Genomic DNA, 18084 nt, shown 5'->3' with positions numbered 1-18084 from the left:
ATACATTAAATTCGTTATTGATTGATACAACAACTCTAAAACCGAATTTTGTATTGACATTTTTGAAAGCAGTTATTTGATAATTCCTATCTTGTTCTAATTCGTTCAGCTTTTTGTTTGGTAACAAGTGGGTAATTTGATGGCCTCGTTCACTTTTGAAAGATCCATTATTTGCTAAGTATTTTAAAAATATTAATTTTGAGTCTTCAAATTCCGAATAGTTTTAATAATTTTTGACTATTAAAAGACTTACCTGTTGAAAAACGATACGATAGTGCACTACTCACAGAACAAATTGCTAAATAATTGTGAGGATAATGGCAAAACTTGAATTTTTATAGTGGTAATCCCCCTCTAAAAAATATTCTTTGTGGGGATTTTTCACAGAAAAATTATTTGGGAATACAGAGTAAAAATGATTGGCCCAAAACCGGTTCAATCATCAGTTAATCCCCCTTCTTCTAGTAAAATAAACAATATCCTCAGAAAAACTTTCGAATTTTTGGCCATAACCCCTTACAGCTGTTCAAAGGTCTAGAACGATCCAAAATAAAAAATGAATCCCCACCCATTTATGCGTAGAAAATTCGAGATAATTCTCGAATGTTCGCCCCTCTCTAAACCTACGTAAAACAGTAAAAAATTAATAAAATATTAATTTTAAAAAATAACATGAAATATGATTTAAATATTAATAAGTTAATTAATAACTTCAAAATATATATACTAAAAAAGTTCTTAAATATCCACTAAGTCCCAAAAATATCCATTTTTTTTTAAGTTACAGAAGACCTTTTGAAATTCAATGAAAGTAGGAAAAACGATTTTTATGACTATGCGGTGCTTGATCCATATTATTTGAGATTTTTTTCTGAAAGCCGAGACTTCATTTCCACAAATCACGTAATTTTCACAATGTGCATATTTTTTGTTTCAATAAAATTTAATAAAATATAAATTCTCTATGATTAAAATACTTTAATTCTTAATTTTTTGAGGATCTTGATACATTTTTCACACAAATATATCCTAGGCTATCAACAATAGGTGAGAAAGGGTGCACTGCTTGTGTTTCTTTCACAGTATTTGACTCTGAGTATCGTACGTTTAAAACATTCATTTTCTATAAACAGTCATTGTTCCCTGATTAAAAGAAACGATTCGAAACGATTGGTAATGTTAAATGCCTATAAAAAGGTTGATAAAAAAGTATTCAAAGTATTCAGAAGCATTTAAAAGTATTAAAAAGTACTAACAATTTTTTTTTTTCCAATTGCTTTACATCGTTTCTTTTAATAAGGGTTGGTTATAAAAGTGAAATCAACGCCGGTAAAATTTTGAATAGCCTGAATGCATAAGTCTTGCAGTGTGAGGATATGTTTTCTGGTACCTGCAGTAAAGCTCTGAACACAAAAATTATAGAACTATTCGTCATAGTACCAGCATCAAAGCTTCAAGTTTAGGAATTACTGTTTAAACTTTGATTCTTGCGTTATGTTCAAAAATAATTTCAGACTATTGATGTTATTTGCCTTAAAGAGAGTTCTGACTTTGTCATCAAGTTTTATAAAAATTTGTGTAAATAATAAATAGTATTTATGGGTTCTGTTTAATTATAAATTGCAAATCATAAGTTACGCGAACACTTATGGTTGATCACACCATCGATCTTAAATTAACTTAATGCTAACTGGTTGCTGCCACTGGAACTAATTTTCAATGAAGGTAACCATGAAAAAAATTGTGTATAACACGAGATGAAACACGACTTCAGATTGCAGTTATTGTCGGCATTTGCCTACGGCTCGGGCAGCCTACTTCACTCGTCTGATATCGTTCTGTTTCATCTCCTGTTACACAATGAACTATTACAGTTTGATGAAACTGTAAAATCAATGACTTGTAATCAAATAATTATTAATTTTGTTCAAAAAAAAAATATGCACATCGTGAAAACTACATTTTTTGTGGGAAAAAGTCTCAGTTTTCAGAAAAAAATATTAAATTAGATGTATCAAGCGCCGCACAGTCATAAAAATCGTTTTTCTTATTTTAAACGAATTTTAAAGGGTATTCTGTAACTTAAAATAAAAATGAATATTTTCGTTGGAAAGCTGAGAATTTTTCCTGCGAACAATTGTTATGTGCTCATTTTTTTAACAAAATTTTATCCTTCAAAAAATTAATGAAAAAATTAAAAAAAAAATTTTTTTAAAATTCAAAACATCATAACTTTAAAACAGCTACATATTAAAGGCTCAAATTTTCAGAGAATTTGTTTTTAAATACATAGAACGACTCTACAAAGTTTAAATCAAATCGACGAGGGTTGCCCTGTAAAAATAACTTTATTTGGCAGAGAGACCCATACATATATATATGTATTAGGGTGACTCATTTCCGAAAAAGCTTTTTTTTTTAAGTGCTCAAGCAAAATCTCAATCTATATCGAAAAAGAAACATTCTCACCAAATATGAACGCTTAATTCCACTATAACTGAAGTTCCGAACGTTCATTAAACGAAATTATCTAAATAATTAAAACATTATCTAAGGTCGTAAATACTCGAGGTTGAGTGTTAGGGGCACTGATTCGTGTACGCAAGGGTCAAATGGACAATTTACCGAAACCACCCTTATATATCTGAATCCCACAAGAAGTAGATTTAAAAGAACCATCATACCCCCTCCAAAAATTATGAAAAAATTACTGAGACATTATCTTTTTATGTAGAATATTTACACAATATTCCGATTCGGCGGGATCAACCCCTTCACCTACCCTTACGCTACAAAAGTCTATATGACTACAGAAGGTGACTTATACCCCCTCCGAAAATAATGAAAAAATTACTCAGACATTCTCTTTTTATGTAGAATATTTACACCTAGTTTTGATTCGGCGGAATCAACCCCTTTGCCTACCCTTACGCTACAGAAGTCTATATGACTACAGACGGTGACTTATACCCCCTCCAAAAATTATGAAAAAATTATTGAGACATTCTCTCTTTCTGAACAATATTTACACAATATTCCGATTCGGCGGAATCAACCCCTTCACCTACCCTTACGCTGAAGAAGTCTATATGACTACAGACGGTCACTTATACCCCCTCCAAAAATTATGAAAAAATTATTGAGACATTCTCTTTTTATGTAGAATATTTACACCTAGTTTTGATTCGGCGGAATCAACCCCTTCACCTACCCTTACGCTACAAAAGTCTATATGACTACAGATGGTGACTTATACCCCCTCCAAAAATTATGAAAAAATTATTAAGACATTCTCTTTTTATGTAGAATATTTACACCTAGTTTTGATTCGGCGTAATCAACCCCTTCACCTACCCTTACGCTAGAGAAGTCTATATGACTACAGACGGTGACTTATACCCCCTCCAAAAATTATGAAAAAATTATTAAGACATTCTCTTTTTATGTAGAATATTTACACCTAGTTTTGATTCGGCGGAATTAACCCCTTCACCTACCCTTACGCTACAAAAGTCTATATGACTACAGACGGTGACTTATACCCCCTCCAAAAATTATTGAGATATTTTCTTTTTAATTAGAATATTTACGCAATATTCCGATTCGGCGGAATCAACCCCTTCACCTACTCTTACGCTACGGAAGTCTATATGACTACAGACGGTGACTTATACCTCCTCCAAAAATTATGAAAAAATTACTGAGACATTCTCTTTTTCTGTAGAATATTTATACAATATTCCGATTCGGCGGAAATTTTACTGAAATTAATTCTACAGAAACCCATCTTCTTATATCAATTTATTGAAATTTAGGTACTAACACTTCTCTATGTGGATTTTTCGTATGGGATTCCAGATTCTCGTGGTTGCTTACATGGATACTTACATCAATCCTTATAGATTCTTACGTAAATCCATACTTTCCAATATAGATTTTTATGGCTTCCTACGCAATCACACATTTATTTTTTAATAGAGATTATTAATGTTGAAACAAATCTCTCTCTTTCTCATTTACTAAAATACTTACCCGAAAGATGAATTTTAATTAGTATATAATGTATACTAATTAGTTTAAAATAAAAATTTGCGAAAAATTTTATAAATTGAACACAAAAAACAAGTTTATTGCTGATTATAAATTTTAATCTTATCTATTTACAAATATAATGATAATTCTAGTGCATTTATTGATGTTTATGTACAGAAAAATGATACTTTTGTTACATTAACGATGATATATTCAGTACACGAAGAGCATAAATCTCTATCGAAATAATATGTAGATATAGCGTAAAGAACCAATACCCAGCCCCTATAGACCAGTAGCCAGCCGGACATATGCTTTAACATTGGCTTAAAATATTTATAGATATAATTTAACATGAAGTGGTTGGCTACTGGTATGGGGCTGGATACTGTAGCTCTTACTCTATTTTAGTTCAACAAAATAATTATATATATATGAAGATCGGAACGTTTTTCACGCAACGAAAATGAAAATCATTCGTGTAATTAGACTGCTTGCAGGTGACTTAAGGAGTAATGTGTGGCCATCGCAATTTTCGACTGGCGTACTAGCCTTCATGCGAAACAATTCAGAAATCTCGATCCAATTAATTTTTTTCTTTCATTTTGATTTTTTATTTTTATTCCTCAAAAAATATTCCGATCTTCAAGTACACAAAATTATAGTTATATGATACAGAATAATAAATCAGAAAAATTTTTGAAATTTTTGAATTTTAAATATACAATTAGTTCTCGAGTGATGATCACATTAATCTATTGGATAATAGTAATTATTAATATTAAGTAAGAGACTCAGTATCCGATCAGGAAACTAGTACCTGATCACTCATGTATAAGTATATTTTTATTTGCTAAATTTTACTAAATATCGATATACAAATACATGGCGTTATCGGGTACTAGCTACTTGATGGGGTACTAAGTCTTTTACCATAATTATAAAGATTAGTTAACGAAACAAATATAAAAAAAATGAAATAAAAAATTTGAAGATCCACATAATCAATTATGCATAAAAAAAAATATTGCCATTGCAACAATCCACCGTTTCGTCAATCACGTTTAGTTATAAAAATATTCTTGTATGGTTTTGCTAGCTATTCGTACGTCACAGTTGAATCCCGCTTGCCACCAGTGGCCGTTAGAAAGCTGTCATCATTGTACAGAATACCTTTTTTAACTAACCTCTAAATAGATGACGGAGTATCGCGATAGTGAGGAAACTGTTTCGTTATGATCAGAATATTTTTTTTTTTATGTCAATGTCATTACTTCAATCTTTGCTCCATCAATAATAATAAATTTTGTAAATTAGATAGTATATTTATAAGATGGATAATAAATTATAAAATATGAGCAGTTTAAGCGCATCCAGCAGTTCTATATAAAAATAATATTACTGATAAATTATGTGTATTGTCGTACAATAAAAAAATAGGTATTATCTACAAAATATCAATACTCATTGTGTGATGCTAATAATAGATACTCAATATTTGATAAGCTATGATGAATTTCAAAATTTTGATAATATGAAATTTACAAAAAACATTGTTATGTAAAAAAAAATAAATTTATCATTTACAACTGCGGCATTGAAAACATATTAAATAGAAGAAATAAAAAAATAACTTTTCCAATCAAACAAAGTTCATCACTGTCTGACTTTATATGATGACAATAATGACAGCTTTAATATTCGTGTCATAAGTATAATAATATTCTCTCACTTACAAATCGATACATCCCATATTACAGTGATTTTACTATTAAACTATGCAAATATTGCGGCAGATAGTTACTGGAGAAGAAGAAAATTCGAATAATCTCTAAATAAATAAACAATATACATGACAATGATTGAAAAATCTATCATTAAAATAAATACAGATTCATTATCCATCATTGATAAAGTAGCAATAGGAAACTATAATGGTCTTAATTTATTGTGAGATATAATATTCATGTCCATATGAAATAATTAGAACAGTACTGTCAATTAATTTTTAGATAGATGTTTACGTTAAACTAAAGCACATTAAAGATAATATGTACAATGCAAAATCATGGATCACGTTGCCAAATGAAACTACGACGTTACTGGTAAAAAAAAGTTTTTTCTTCAAATTGATGTATTATTAAATAATAAAAAATTTTAATTCTTGTATAAACCTTATGATACAATCCATTTTCATATAATGAAATCCTTTAAGCTATAACGAATTTTTAACCTTTCGAAATTTCATCTTAGTAATATGATTTTCTCAAGCAGTTGTGTGGACATTATCACAAATGAAATGAAAGTGGGTTATCGATAAAGTTTTATGTACATGTTCCGTTTAAAAAAATTCTGAAGTAATTCGTAAGCAATCGAAAATTACTTAGCATTATCTAAAAGATATTAAGCAAAAATAAATTAATGATTTTAATCATTTTAACATTAATAAAGAGAATGAACTGAGAATTGTCAATAAATATTATAGTAAACAATAAATTGAACATTTGTTACAGCTTTTCCTCGTTACTATTTCTAAAGAGTTTATAGTAAATTTAGTTAATTCAAGTTTTCTCCAATAATAAATGCTTTCGTTTAATACATAAAAGTAACATATTCACGTTATTAAAATAAAAAAAAAATTACAAATCAGCAAGCCAAAAATTACTATTCGAAAGTCTAATTCCAAAGAATAATTATCGAAATTAAATAATGATAATATTTATGATTGAATGAAAATATCTATCGTGTAACTTATTGCTAATATTAAAAAAAAAAATCGTGAACTTGAGAGAATTCGTAGTAGAATAACGAATTAGTGAAATCTAAAAGAAACACAGAATACGATTTCGGAGAAATTTTTTTAAAATCCGTAATAAGAAATATAAAAAATAATTCCATTACAGAGTCATCATTAAATAACACTATTAGTATGAATTAAAAATGCCTAAAACCGATAAAGCAGATGATTAAAAATTAAGAAAATCAAGTAAGATAAAATTATAACGTATACCGTAATTAATTTCCGCGACGGAGACGCGGATTAACCGGTAAACCGTATGCGGTCACCCACGTGTGAAAATAAAAATAATAAATAATAATAAATAAATGATTTTAAATGTTTCCTCAAAATTAAAATAAATAATAAGTTATAAACAACAATGAAATTATAAATAATGAACTCTTGGAGTGCCTGAACCAGCTCCTCAGGCTGGGTTAGTGCACGCAGGCGCCAGACCGTTTATCCCAAAACGGACAAAATTAAATTCAGGGGGAAAATCTGCGAGGGAAATCCGAGCAAGTGACACACGACAAAGCGGACAAACAATTGAGGAAAATAAAATAAAATGAATAATAATAAGAAAAAGGAAAATAGTAAATATACAATAAATAATTATATTACCAAATAATAAATAAATCAGAAAAATTAAATAAAGCAATAGGGAAGAGATCCAGGAAAATAAATATTAAATTTTCCCCGGCAGCTGTTGGTTTCCGTATTTTAATTTTAAACAATAAGCAATATAATTGATAATGTTTTACAATCAATAGTTTTTGTTAAATTAACCCCAATAATGACACTTGGTGGTTATAAAAAAAATAATAACATTATACAAATTCAACCCAGAATAAATATAATTTAATTTAATTAACACTAGTAATTTTAATATTAAATAAAAAGAAACCAATTATTTTCACTCAAATTTTCCAGACGACAATAAAAATAATAATAATAATAATCTTACTTTATTTTATCTCTCAACACGCTTGAGAGAGAGAAAGACACGGAATTTTTCCTCACTCACACTCAAAAGGATAAATTTCTCGGTACTACCAAATTATAAATATATAACATATAAAGTTCAATAATAATTTTTGCATAAAATCTCGTTAATAATTTTTACCGCTGGGGTACATATAATCAAAATAAAATTATTATAATGCTATGCAATTATCTTAAATAATAATTAACGTGAATAATAATTGATAATCTTATACAAATATTCTAAATAAAATAGAAAAATAATAATTATAATAACTCGGGAATTTTTCATCCGAGTGCTGACATCAGTGCTTGAGGAATTTTTAAGTACCGCGTGAGTTGTATAGCTGTATGTACTACTAATATATATATATATAAGCGTGTACCGGCAACGCTTTACGCCGTTGCGTGCGCTTTATCAATATATATATATATATATATTCAATTACCAAATACTTTCACCAACATACGAAAACAATACTTAATGATAATTAATAATAATTCTCTCGTGTATCATTCAGTAATTAAATAATAAATCCAAATAAATAATTTTCTCCGCGGCGACCAACAACTACCGGGGGAGGTTACCAAATGAAAAATATTCCAGCGAACAGAAATACAAAGTACTTACTCAAAATCAGCAAGAGTCAGCAAAATAATAATAAATATTTTATTAATGAAATACTAATATCAATTAATTCACCCAGTGAAATTATTTATTTTTAGCAATAAAAACACAACTTTTTTTTTTATCAACCAAATAAGCACGTCCGTCCACAATGCTTGTCCGTATCTTTCTAACTTCATTGTCTCAACCTCCACCTGTTGGTCGTCGCACACATGACACTACTGTCCCCTTAATTTTTATTATAATTACATTTGTCAGCCCTGGGCCTTACTTAAATTAAATAAATATAAAATATAAAACATAAATACGCAGACAACTGAATGATACATAATTAAGTAATTAAATATATGAACTATTCATCTATATCTTTTGTCTCGTATAATAAATTAAATAATAATAGGCCGAATAATAAACATCACTTGACGTCCTCAGTTGGATGACAAGTTTAAACAAATGGTAATATGTTGACAATTGTTGGGGCATAAAATAACGCTGGATTATGCATCCCAACTAATTCAAAATTATAAATAAATACTTAAAATAAACAGAAATCACGCGTTCGTGTTTTAAATCATAAATTATAAAAATAAAAATAAATTAAATTAAATCACACATGTGCTCTTTCATACCCTTCGCGCATGCGCGAGCACCGTGTACGGACTGCCGTCTCATCGGCGAAATGGCGGAATGCCCGCGTAACCATTCAAATTTAAATTTATAATTAAAATAATTAACTTAAAACTAAATAAAATCAAATAATTTTAATCGTTACGTGACAAAATTAATACTGACACTAATACATAATTAATTAATAGATAAGTAAATCAAGATATTTATATGCTAATTAAAATTCTATGCATCTTAGTTTTCAGCAGTAGGGAGCAAATTGAAAAATTATTTCGAAAGTATAGAAATTTTTGCCATTCACCAATCGATATAGTACAGAAATTCATCAAGATGAATTAATTGACTTCTAAGTAATTAATATACACATATGTATCAAACACATTGAAATAATAACCGGTTATACGAATGTGCCCTCACTGATTTATTTCGTCGCATACTTGATAATTAGTCAGATGAATGAAAATAACATATTTATAAATAAATCAAGTAAAAGAAATGTAATATCATATGATTTTGACTATAAAAAACAGTTACCAACTTCTTGACAAAAAGAAAATTGTAAAACTACTGCTTGTATCTTTGTTTACTAAAATTACAGATATTTAAGAAGCTGAAAAGTATATATATCCAGTTCACAAAGAAATGAACTGTAGTTAGAACATTATAGGTGATAAAATAATCATTGTTATACAAAGTACGGACAAAAGATAACCATATAAGATCATTTCTACTTATAAAAGATGTGCACAAATCATGTATGGCTTGTAAGAATTACAGAATGTATTAAATGAAATAGTAATTCAATATTGATTTTTATCTCTATGATAAAAGCAAAACTGTGCCTATCAAATTATTACTTAAATATGATGTTTGAGAATATTGTTTTTTTGTTTTTATGTACTAAATAAATTGTAAATCGAATAAAGTTAGTGTATTGTACACCAATAATGTCTGGAATAGAATTGAATGAAGCAGATATGACGCAGAAATAACGGGATGTGAAATACTTCTCATAGAAAAAAAAATCTGATCATTACGAAACAGTTTCCTCACCACGACACTCCGTCATCTATTTAGAAGTTAGTTAAGAAAGGTATTCCATATTGTAATGGCAGCTTATCAAACGGCAAATGGTGGCAAGCGGATTACTTCTGTAGCCGTATGACTAGCTACGACGACCATATGGGATCACATTCTTAACTAAACGTGATTGACGAAACGATGGATTGATGTAATGGCAATTTTTTTCCTATTCGAAAGGAATTTATAATTAAGAGATTTTAAGAATGTTCGAAAACAACAATTAATTCACATTTAACAACATTTATTTGTCAGACTTTTATTTCATGACTTACTATCATATTTTCTACAAAGTCGACAAATAAATGTTGATAAATTTGATTGTTGTTTTCTTTTTCTCTTTCTAGTTTTAAGTTTTAATTCATCATCTTTTATTTCATTCTCTGTCTCATTACCATCGTTTTCTCTACAATATTGATGTATAGCACGTTTGCATTTAATACAATCAATTTTATCAGATTTATAATCTATTTTATTTAAACAAAATAAACAACAGTGTCGGACATCATCAGAATCAAGTATCAATCTGTGAGCAATTGTTCTGCGAAATTCATCAGGATCAAAATTAATGTCGAACGCAGTATTTTCATAAATACATTGTATGTAATACATGTAGTACACACCACAATTTGATGTATCATTTATCGCCTGATATGGTCTTTTGCTATCTTCTGTACGTGAACTCCATTTAACCCTTTTCAATTTCTCAAATGGACTCCTTACATCATATTCTTCTATGAATTTGACTAATGCTTCTTCAACTCTATAAATATCGGTACTTTTTTCAAATGGATCTAAGAGCAATAGGTTTTGCGATTTTCTATTCATAAGAAGTAGGCGCCAGTGACTTTGATAGCAATAAGGTAATCATATGATATGACCGATCTCTTTATTTAGTTTATGAATAAATAATTTATTTCTTTTGACCGATCTCCACGTAGGACCAAGTATAGGATACAGTAAATCAGTAGGAACATAAGTTATATCGCGCCATTGTTTCATTAAGGTTGATACAAGCGAGTCTATTATTTCTCCGTCTATCCATCCTTCTTTACTAACTACTGTATGAAATTCTCTTGGTGTTAACTCAAATTCATGTAAACCGTAAAATATTTTTTGATCTGCAGAATAACGAGAAAATTTAAGGAGGGCTGAATTAGAATTAACATAATAAACGACTGAATTTACTAGACCATTAGGTAAGCTATCTATCGGCTTATCTCTTTGAGAGACAAGTACAGTATTATTTTTATCTCGTTTTATTTTCTTAACTTTATCATCTGATTTTTTCGATCTACTGGACCGTTTTTACTTAATTCCATCATTATTGTTACTAATATCATTATTTAACAGTAATTCTGTTTGAGAATCATTTTCGACAATTTTTTTACTGATTCTAATAATATTTTGACCCGAAATATATCTACTACGTGTTTTTTTTGGTTTCACTGCTTCAATATCTTTTCGGGTTCTCCCGCACGGATCTTTTGCTTTATGATTAGCAGCAGGTTCTACGACAGGTGGATATTTTTTAATCTCTACGGTATCATCAGTTCTTAATTTAAATAAGTATTCCTCTGCAAGTAAACAATCAATGTCATCTTTCAAAGCTCTAATTGTATCGCCGATCGTATTATTTTTTTTATTATCTAAGATTCTACGCTTATATGATTTATTATGTGATTCCGAATAAGCATTTGAAACTCGTGAAATGCTTTCATCTACTAAATTTAATAATATACCACTCCATAGAGAAGCATACGCCATAAAAAATTGTAACAAATAATCTAAAAATTCTTTGCTATTATATCGATTTGTAACATTTTGTACATTACTTTCTCTTTCAGCAAAATTGATTAATAATTCTTCAACAATACCCGAGAAATGAACAAAAAATGGTGATTTCTGATAAATTGGTTGATATTTAATTGTTTTTGATAACAGTTCAAGGTGAATACCATCAGTTTCATCGATTTCAGAAATAAAAGGATCAGTTTCTATTAAAAGACCTGTAATATCATTATTTCTGTCACCCGGTAATTTTCCAAGTTCAACGATATAACGATCGGCTGACTTTTCTACCTTTGTCAACAATACGCTCGCTATTAATTTAAATGTAACGTCCATTTCGTCTTTGTTTCGACAAAGTATCAACTTTCCCATACATTCCATGAGAAATGCTTTGTTATGGTTGAGATTCATGTCTTTTATTCCTTTTGCTACTCTGTGCATTATATGAGCACAGCAACTTAACAAGAAAGTAATATTTCTGGGAGTTTTGGTATTATCTATATAATAATCGAATGTAATTTGTAAATATTCATTTATACCCATATTATTACAAACTTTTAAAACACTATGCATAGACGCCCAACTCCAATCAGTGACTACTGCTTTAATAGGCCATTTAACGAAATAATTTTTGACAACGTCAGCATGTAACCTTAAAAAATTGGAAATGGAATCCTCATCATTTTTACTAGTTATCATTTGACATAAAGGAATAGTAGACTTCGTGGCTTTGTAAACTAATGCATAGTAATAAACTCGTTTACAATGAAAATCACCAGGAATTTTAACATGTGCACCAGTTGAGTCTAAATGAGCAATAGCAGGAATGGCAGGGTTGATGACTTCTAATTGTCGTTTACTACCCAATATTATTGATAATTGCAACTTAAATTTTCGGATAAATTTATCTTTAAGATTATCATCATCGATCCATTGTTGCACAACATCTCCAAGATCTAATGATTTCAGTTTTTTTCGATTTGCTACTTTACCTTCAGAGACTACTTTTTCAACGGTGGCCATTTTTACTTCTTTATCAGTATAACCGTTTTCATTGTATTCCTGATAACTTTCACGACAATTATCGAGATACAGATCTCTACTAGATCGATATTTCGAAAGTTTGAAAAACTGCTTTCGCCGAGGACCTCTAAGCTGAGTGAATGGATCGTCATGAGGTTTATGTGGAAATTCGATTTTCATATTACTGGATACATCAAGGTAAACGTAGTGACCATCTCTTTCAATAACTTCAAATTTATACTTGGCGCCATGACTTGTGACTTTGCAGTGTGCATATTCAACTACATTTACACTGTTTTCTCGAAACCCTGATTCAAAAGGCAATGGACAGTAACAGTTTAACTCAGTTCTCATATTTTCTTTTATAACAGCTCGCAATAAATCAACGCTCATATCATTTTCTCTTGTTGCTACTTTACTCGTAAGGAATGAGACTTCTCCTAAATATTCCTTATAAATATTTTTGTTTTTTGCTCGAACAGTATTTATTTCAATATCATTTTCTTTATTATCAGACAATTGTTTATTTTTTTTTTTTTGAATTTTTTTGAATCTTTTCTTTTTCTTCAGCATTATCTGAACTGCAATCTTCGTCATTCGATAAAGCAAATTCACTGTCCGATAAAATCGACTTTGCAGGTGAAGGAAGAATATTTTTATCATGATCTTCATGATCAGACTCAATTAAATTAAAGGGATCCTTATTATCAGTACGCGAAGTCAAAAGATTGCTTGAACCTTGGAGTGGTGTAAAAGTCACGGTTTTATCTTGATCTAAATTAACATCTTTTTCAGCGACATTTGTATTATAAAATTTATTATTTTTTAAAATACCAAGATTTTCAGATTTAATATTATCTAAACTACAAAACTTATCTTCAATATCTTTGCTAGAACTAGACTTAGAATCACTCAATAAAGTATTTATTTCGCAGATCAAACTATTATAATTTTTATCTCCGTTAACACTAGCTAATTTATTATTATCACTATCATTAATCATAGAATTACTGTTCGCTTTAGAACTGATAGAAATCTCTGGTTCAACTTTAGCTACGTTGCTCAAATTTTCTTTTTCAATATATTTAAAACTATTAAATTCACAAAATTTATTCTGACGTAAGCAGAGCTTGTAAGTAAACTTAGATTGAAAAGAATTCAAATTGTATTTTACATTCTATAGTTTTGTTTTTTAATAATTCAAAATGACCCTCATTATAATTACCACTAAACAACAAATTAATGTAATCATCTTCATTTGCAACAGGTTTCTCAGAAAAAGTCGATTGAAGGGAAAATATCGTATCAATACTTGTAAAATGAGCGAATAAACTAAATGGATCTGGTTTAGGCGAGGTTGATTAAACAATTAAAAATTACACGGATTTTGTCACTAAATAAATTATAGATTTATTTACACTTATTTACACTTCAAAATTATGAGAACTTATGTTCAAGCGAATGCGACTAGATAAATTATACGCGATAGCGAATCCAAACTCAAAGATATAAATCACGTATAAAATTGACACGTGGTCAATAGTGGTTAAGTCAATAATAATTAATTAACAATTAATTATTGTCACAAGAACAATTTATTTATTCTCAATAAATAGCAGCCTTGATGTACTGTCTAAATATTGAGGATAATTTAACGTCGCGATTTAGTTATAATTTTACACAAATTATTTACTGAAGCGGTTCAAGCACGAGGTTGCAAGTAGCAAAGACACGTTGTAGAATCGTATGAGCTAAGCGGTTAGACAGATAGTTGTAGAATGAATAATGGTAGCGTCGTTGAATCGTCGAGAAGCTTGGTGTCGACGTGGCAGCCTTGCTGTATATAACGAATTTTCCTATTGGCTTAAAAGCGCGCCAACAGGTATCAGTTAATAGCGAGCTCTCTCATAGGCTGATCAATATAAAACGAATTTTGTGATTGGTCAGCTTGTAGTGGGTCTTCAGGACGTCTTGACACGATCCTGAGTTAGAAATTGTATGTGCCAGGCCCAAATATCGAGTGACCCGGCACTATTCTGACCTTCAGTCAGTAGCGAGTTCGGCAACTCCCGAAGCGAGCGGAAATGCACGAAGCTTGATTCAAATTGATCAAGCTCGTGACTGAACATTCTCCCCAGCGCTGGCGACTGTGTCGACTGGATTGTCTTCTGGAGAGTAAACTGGTAGTACACACAGCTTAGCGATTGGTCGTACAAGTTCCGTGGTAGCGGTCTTCAGCGTGACTACTCGAGTCAGGCCATCTCTGCCTGGATGTAATGCGAGTACTCGAGCAAGCGGCCACTTCGATGGTGGGAATCTTTCATCAGTCAACAAGACTAATGAACCCACTTGGATGTTGTTTTGCGGATTATGCCATTTTGAAATAGATTGGTGACGTTGCAGATACTGTGATGACCACCTACTCCAAAATCTCTGGAACATTTGTTGTAGTTGTTGCCAGCGTGACAACGTAACTGAATTATTTTCCAGTAGCGAGGGCCCAGGTACGGCGATTAGTGGTTCACCGATGAGAAAATGTCCAGGAGTTAGAGCGGTTAAATCTGCAGGATCTTCAGATAGCGGAGCGATCGGTCTTGAATTTAACACAGCCTCAATCTGTGTTAAGACTGTAGCGAGTTGGTCGTAAGTCAATAGCGATTCACCAATAGTTCGTATGAGATGGAACTTGATTGACTTTACGGCTGCTTCCCACTTGCCACCAAAGTGAGGAGCGCTTGGTGGGTTGAACTTCCAGTCTATGCCATCTGTAGCGAGTAAATACTGAAGATCCTTTAGCTGCCTCGATCCTGCTGCGAATTCTTTCTTTAGCGTGGCGTCTGCTCCTACAAAATTTGTACCACAGTCCGAGCATAGGATACTGCAGGCGCCTCTTCGACTAGTGAATCTTCTAAATGCTGCGACGAAAGTGTCAGTAGAGTAATCGGTGACAATTTCAATATGTATAGCGGACGTAGCGAGACATACAAACACAGCGATGCATCCTTTATAGGTTTTGGCACCTTGATTTTGGAAAGTCTTCAGTGTTACTGGCCCAGCGTAGTCTATTCCAGTGTGTAAGAATGCTTTAGATGGTCTTACACGAGCGGATGGCAATTGTCCCATTAATTGTTGTGCACAAACACCTCTATGTCTCGTGCACACGACGCAGCGAAGAATATGTGATCTGACTGGAACTCGACCACCTTCTATCCAGACAGATCTCCGTAGATCAGCGAGAGTCAATTGAGTTCCCCCATGGAATGTTCTTTGATGCGAAAGATCTATCAATAGCGTACTTAAGCGTGATGAACTTGGTAAAATGGCGGGATTTTTTTGTTCATTATCCAGCAGCGAATTCTTTAAGCGACCGCCGACTCTGAGTACTCCGTTGTAGTCGACGTAGGGAATCAATTTAGCGAGATGATGATTTCGATGTAGAGAATCACCAACTTTCAATAGCTTCAGCTCTTGCGAATAGTACTGACTTTGAGTATACTTGATCAGCAAAGTCTTCGCGAGTTCCAGGTCAACTGTAGAGAGTGGTGTGTCCAGTGTGGACTGTGGCACTTTTTTAAATTTAGCGATGGCACGAAGACAGATTCCAAGCGTGCGAAGTAAAGGTGACAACTTAGAGAATTTTTCTAGTAGCGTGTATAGCGGGTGTGAATCTGTCTTGAAGATGGTAAAAACCAGACCTGGACGTTCTTCAAGATGTGATACCGTCTGCGTAGGGATATCAAACGATGGCCAGTTATCTTTTGATTGACTGAGCCACTTTGGTCCCGTCCACCATAGCGAATGCTGTTCTAGTTTGGCTGCTGCTAAACCTCTTGAAGCGCAGTCAGCTGGGTTAAGTTTCCCAGGAACAAAATCCCAGTTGACATTTGGTAGCGATTCTTGAATCTTGGTAACTCTGTTGCGAATGTAGACTTTCCATCTAGCTGGGTTGTTTCGTATCCACGTTAAGGATACAGCGGAGTCTGTCCACATGAAAACTGGAACGTTTTCAAGTTTCAAAACCTTCTTGACGTAGAGTACCAGTTGAGCGAGTAAGACAGCGGCATTGAGCTCCATTCTTGGTATAGTTATAGGCTTCAGTAGTGCAACTTGTGTTTTGGCACACACTAGCGAAATATTGGAGCTTCCAGTAGCGTCAGTAACTTTTAGATAAACTACAGCAGCCATAGCAAGTTGTGAAGCGTCAGAGAATCCATGTAATTCGATTGATACACCATTTTTCACATGATTCCAGCGAGGTATCTGAATCTTCGAGATCTGATGTAGTTCATCTCGAAACAAATTCCATTCTTGAAGAAGCGACGGTGATAGCGTAGCATCCCAGTCAAAGTTCTGCAGCCAGAGCTTCTGCATGAACATCTTGGCTCTCACGATGATCGGTGCCAAAAACCCCAGTGGGTCAAACAAGCGAGCAATTTCAGATAAAATTGTGCGTTTAGTAGTTGGTGATGCTTCTGGAAGCGAATAGCCGAACTGGAATTTATCCTGTGTTGAATTCCAGGTTAGCTCGAGCACTTTTACTGTAGTATCCCCAAGCTCTCTTGGTGTATCTTCTTGGGTTTCAACTGGAGCGACTTGAGAGAGTAATTCGGTTGAATTACTTGCCGACTTGGCAAGCGGAAAACATCCTGTGGCACACATATTTTTTGTGTCGAGAGCAACTTGGATTGCCTCAGCGAGTTCATCTGCACCTCCATAGATGTTATCAACGTAGCGTGTGTTAGTTAGCGGTTCGACAGCCTTCGGAAATTTATTTCCTTCGTCTTCAGCGAGTTGTAAAAGTGCTCTTCCAGCGAGATATGGAGCTGATGTTGTTCCATAAGTAACAGTAGCGAGTGCAAATACTATTGGGATGTCATCTTCGTCAAACCAGAGTATGCACTGTAGATGATGGTCTTCCTTGTCAACTGCAATCTGACAAAACATTTTTGTAACGTCAGTAGCGAATAGATAGCGATGGCAGCGGATGCGAATAAGTACATCATTGATGTCAACTGGAATCTTTGGGCCCACATGAAGTATCTCGTTGACAGATACACCAGATGTTGTTTTCCAGGACCTATTGAATACCACCCTGAGCTTGGTGGTAATGCTCTGCTCTTTCAGAACCCCATGATGAGGCAAC

The sequence above is a fragment of the Microplitis demolitor genome, chromosome 6 (genome assembly GCF_026212275.2).
Source record: "Microplitis demolitor isolate Queensland-Clemson2020A chromosome 6, iyMicDemo2.1a, whole genome shotgun sequence".
NCBI lineage: Eukaryota > Metazoa > Arthropoda > Insecta > Hymenoptera > Braconidae > Microplitis > Microplitis demolitor.
This window is presented reverse-complemented; position numbering follows the sequence as displayed.